At 43.5% G+C, this 5,419-nt stretch overlaps 1 protein-coding gene across 1 annotated transcript in view; it reads right to left on the bottom strand.

Moving 5' to 3' along the window:
• Positions 1–401, bottom strand: part of LOC104997466 (core histone macro-H2A.2) — a 52,949-nt gene extending 52,548 nt beyond the window's left edge. The window contains 1 exon segment of the mRNA XM_010852221.1: positions 235–401. The gene's annotated coding sequence lies outside the window, so the exon portion shown is untranslated.
• Positions 402–5,419: the final 5,018 nt, after the last annotated feature.

Genomic DNA, 5,419 nt, shown 5'->3' with positions numbered 1-5,419 from the left:
ATCCCCCCCCCCCTTTATTTCCCGAGAAGGCAAGTTTGGGCAGCTTGATTTATTAATTTTCTTTTCTTTTTTTTTTTTGTCGGGAAGGATCGGCTCTCCGGGGAGCGCCCGCAGGGGCTGGGCAGCGGGGAGGGGCAGGGGGTTTCTCCGGCCCCTGCACTGCCCCCGCGGCGCGTTTTGTTTCCAGACCCCGAAGCCCCCTGAACAATAATGCCACCGCCATGGCGGGCTCACCTGGTGCTGCGCCGCCTGCTCCGGGCGCCCGGTGCCCTCCGCGCGCCGCTTCCCGGGCGCAGGTTCGGCCGGCGCGGCGCCGGTGCCGGGCAGGACTCTTTGCCTTTCTTTGGGTTCTATCTGTGCGTGTCAATGGCGGCAAGCGGCAGTTCTCCGGGCCGCGGATAGTAGCGGGGGGAGGAGGAGGAGGGAGAAGGGATTGCTCCTTCTCCACATAACCACCTCTAGGAGGAGTCGCTCAGCCTCATCCCCCGCCAGCCCAGGCTCCGCGACGGGTCCGGGGCTTTCGGTGGGGCTTGATGAGCTATTGTCCTTCAGGAGCATTAATGATGAAACCGCGCGGCCTCCGCTTAGCTGGCGGATCCGCTGGATGCGCTGAAGGCTACTTGCTAAGATGAGGCTTCCCCCAGAGCTGGTGATTGAGGCGCTATGGTCTCGATCCAGAGTCTCCTGTTAGCGGGATCCACCTTTGGTGGAAGAAGGTGGCGTGGGCGTTCATTTGGTAGTCCTGGGGAAAGCCTTAGAAGGTGAAAGGGAAAAATGCCATTTTCCAATGTCTCGTGTCCTTAAAGAATAATAAATACATTAACGATTGTGTCCACCACTGGGACGATAGCGTTGGGTGGCCACAGCCACGAGAACTAAGACTTTATATCTATGTCTGCCTTTTAGCTTTTTATAAATTAAGATAGAATCCAGTGTTGCATATTCTTTGGAGTAGCAGATGTATGTTTTCATGGGTAAGACTGTGTGCATGGACATAATTTTTAGTTCAGTTGCTTTTACAGGGTGTTAATTTGTATTTTTGGTAGGTATTAGGACTAGCAGGAGGCTATTGTCTTAAAGACCAATTTCTATTAGTTTCTGGGGAAAAAACATTTATGGGGGTGTGGTGGACAATATCAGGTGTGAAAATGGAATTTATTGTAGTTCTGTTCTACTGGAAGCCAGTTCCGTCCTTTGTATTATGTTAGCTAGGGCTCCATGGCTAGGGGGGTTGAGTCAAAGGAATTTGTTTATTTCAGTGGGAAAAGCTAACTTGCTATGGGCCATCCTTGTTTCCTCTGATCTCCCGCTCTTGGTAAGTCAAAGGACTGACAAAAGGAGAGGCAAATTTTTGATGTCTTCACAAAAGAGAAACCCACAGGAAAACACAGTTCTCCAACACTGGCCAAATGGATGCATTTCAAAGCCTCTTCCATTTGGTAATATTACGTGTATTTGATCCTATAAATGTATAAGTGTTTAGGCAATCTTTCAGTGTAAAAGCCTCCAATAGACTTAAGTGGGAAGACCCCAAATGTCCATTACCCTCTGGATTTATACTAATTAATCAGGGCTGTTGATGGAATTAGATAGCACATTAAACCAAATGTGCTTCAAAGGGTTTTTTGAGCATTGGTTTATTTCCCAAAAGATTATAATGTATCATAAAGGTATAAATAAACCTCTCTCTCTTTAACTCTCACATGGCTTCTCAAAGTCTCCTGGACCCAAATGGTCTCTGTTCTTTGGGACTTCCTTCCTTCACCTTCATACTCTCTTACACTCCCTGTGTATGACTTCACTGTTCTTTGTCTTTGAAGGTCACTTTCTAGGTCAGAAATCTAGTCAGGACAAAGTTCTCTTTTCCTAAGACATGTTTACAGAGTTTAAAAATGATCTCCTGGGGCATCTCATAATGGTTTTGATTTTCCCTTCCTACAGGAAGCCCCTACTGTATAGATTTCTGATGCCTATACTTGATCAGAAATAACCTCCAGGCCAACATTCAAGAGGGCTCAAGAGCCTTCTGGGAGTGCTTGAAAAATCCTCCTATCCTGTGACACAGCCAGCCAGGCTGACTGAGATAGAGCTGAATAATTCATCAATATATATTAGATTCACATTCTCCCTATAACTTCCCAATAAAAATATGCGCATGGTCATTTTTATGTGTAGTTTATATCACTCGTTTCATCATAGCATTTTGTTATATGCTCTTCTGATAAAGGCTGAGTCTAAGAAATTTACTAGATAGGACTTTCCCCTTTCATACTGGTTGGTTGCTTCAAATAGATGATGTAGTTGAAATTCAGAGAATCAAGGGAATGTCAGTTTCATAATAGTCTGGTTCTTAGAAGAGATCCCAGAGTTCACTTGGTCAAACCCTTTATGTGATAGGAAAAATCTAGTATTCAGGATGTAGAGGGGACAAAAATATAACCTAATGTGCAGATCTAGTTAAATTGTCTATATTTATTATTGAACATTTAGAACATGAACAGGAATTTAGCACTGAGATAATATTGTATAGTTAAAATACATTTGAAATAGTCAACAGGATTATGAGTTCATCAATAATCTTGAGTTCTGCAATGGCCTCCCCACACAGGGAGCCTCTGAAAAGGTGAATAATAAATAATGTTAGTAAGACCTTACACTTATTGAATGCTTATTGCGTGCACTGAGCTTTTCCAGTACTAACTCATGTAATCTTGACAGCAACTCTATGGGGTGGGTGTTGTTTTCTCCTTTTTACAGGTGTTGAAACTGAGGCAGTGAGCGGGAGAGAAACTTGCCCGCAGTTACAATTAGGAAGTGGCAGCCTCGTTCTCTTTGTTTTGTGGTTGTTGTTTAGTTGCTAAGTAGCCCGCCAGACTTCTCTGTCCATGGGATTTCCCAGGCAAGAATCCTGGAGTGGGTTGCCATTTCCTTATAAAGAGGATCTTCCTGACCCAGGGACTGAACCCAGGTCTCCTGCACTGCAGGCATATTCTTTACCGCTGAGCCACCAGGGAAGCATTTGCTTTAAGCAGAGCAATTTTGTGATTGGTCACAAGGTCGAAAGTCTCTTGGACCGTTCCCAATCCATATCCTCAAGGAGTCAGTGAAAAGCATGACTATAGTACGTTTGGTTGATTACCGTTGCAATGAAAATATTTTCTTAACCCTTGACCTGTATGTGTGCATGATTTTATGAATAAATGTATTGATTGTGAGTTGACTCCATTAGCAACAAGGATCTCTCATAAACATTTTATTGAGATGCAGGATGAACTGTTTCTTCACTTAAGAGACAGGCATGTCACATGATTTAGAGATGAAAGAAATGAATTAGCCATGCTACCAGATTCATATTCTGTTGGGTCTGCTAGTAATTCATCCACAAAATCATCAATTTTAAAAATAGGTTCAATTTTGCCCACCCTCCAAGCCATTTTACTTTTTCTGTGATCCAAATGTTTGATGTTGTGTGAATTTAGTGGGCTTTTATTTTCCATGATTAGTTCTAATCTGGTTTATGACAGGTATTATAATTTGTGATAGTCTTACCCTTCTGAGATCTTGGGATGCAATTACCTTATTAATTTCCTGATCCTCACCTCTTCTAGAAGACTATATCATGTAGGTGTATGTTTTTATCTGACATATCTAAGTACATGAGTATGAGATTTCTATGTCCAGAGTAATTTCATTTGAGCATTCTGATCTCCTTTGAAGTAACCTGAGATTCCCTGGGAGTGTCATAAAAACAGATGGAAATCATTGGTTTAAGCTCTTCTTTGAATGTAAGTTAGGCAATTCTAGATGGTATATTAATTCCATCAAGGCACCAACTGGCCTAACTCTAAATAGCAACTTGGAAGCCTGAGGTTATGAATGCCCACAAAACATCAAGCTAAACAGTTCTCCACTATGCTAAGAAGCAAACACAGCTTCTAAATGTACCTTATAGCCTGGAAAATATTAGGCAATCTGACGTTAAAGTTTTTTATGAGAGAAATGCGGAGTCTTTCCTGTTGTTATATTTTTAATTGTAAACATGATTAATGTTGAACATTTATTTCCTTCATCAGAACTGGTGGCTTTAAAATCTTAATCATTTTGGGTAGTGAATAATATCCTTAAAAAGAGAACACATAGGCAATTATTGTGCCAGCAAAGTGCATTCTTGGTGTCTCAGGCTAAAATGAACATCGTCCCCTAACAAAAGAAACATTTTACTGGTTCTGGTTCTTAAGAACAACAATAGAACATGTCCTTTTAGATACTGTGTCCTGACCTTTTGGGCTTCCCGGATGGTACTAGTGGTAAAGAACCTGCCTGCCAAAGCAGGAGACGCAAGAGACATGGGTTCGACCCCTGGGTCTGAAAGATTCCCTGGAGGTGGTAACCCACTCCGGTATTCTTGCCTGGAGAATCCCATGGACAGAGGAACTTGGCAGGCTATGGTCCATAGGGTTGCAAAGAGTCAGACACAACTGAAGCCAGTTAGAATGCACGCAGGACATTTTGGTTTGAAAGGGGGATTTACATGAGTGGGTGTGATGCATATCTATGTATATACATCCACATATGAACAAATAAATATTTGGTGTGTATGTTACATGTGTGGACGTTATAAGATGGGTAGTGACTGAGACTGCTGTAGGTTCAGAGTTAAGCCCAGTTTGGGACTTCTCTGGTGGCACAGTGGATAGAAGTCCGCCTGCCAATGCAGGGGACACAAGTTCAGTCCCTGGTCTGGGAAGATTCCACATGCTGTGGAGCAATGCCGTGTGCCACAGCTACTGAGCCAGCGCTTTAGGGCCCCTGAGCCATAGCTCGTGAGCCTGTGAGCCCACAAATCCTGAAGCCCACATGCCTAGAGCCTGTGCTCCGCGAGAGAAGCCACCAGTGAGAAGCCCACACATGGGAAAGAAGAGTGTGCCCCTGCTCACCAAAACTGGAGAAAGCCCAGGCAAAAAAAAAAAAAAAAAAGGCCTGACTTGGATTTTAAAGAAATCTACCAAATGTTTAGCATTTAACCAATGAGCTCTGTTGTAAAGGAAAATGAAATGTTTCATGTTTCTAAGGGAAATACATTGTCAGCCCCAATTATGCAGAGTTGTAGTTAGGGAAATAAGGCACGTGATGTCATTAAATTGAATGGAAACAGAACCTGGAGCTCAGGGGAGTGTGCCAGTTGGTATCTTGCTCTGTTTGGTGCTGGAGCTCCCTGGGAGATCATCCCAGTACCCCCAGGCAGAACTCTTCATGACAGTTGTGATGGGAAGTGGCAGCGTGCGGCTAGAGACTTTGGACTTCAGCATCTGTGTTGGGAGATTGTGTGATATGGCCTCACACCTCAGTGAAATAGCCCTTTACAGTTCAGACCCATTCTAGAGAATGGGGGCATTGATTTTCCAAATGCACACAAGCA

The sequence above is a fragment of the Bison bison genome, unplaced genomic scaffold (genome assembly GCF_000754665.1).
Source record: "Bison bison bison isolate TAMUID 2011002044 unplaced genomic scaffold, Bison_UMD1.0 scf7180017864309, whole genome shotgun sequence".
Lineage (NCBI taxonomy): Eukaryota > Metazoa > Chordata > Mammalia > Artiodactyla > Bovidae > Bison > Bison bison.
This window is presented reverse-complemented; position numbering and strand designations above follow the sequence as displayed.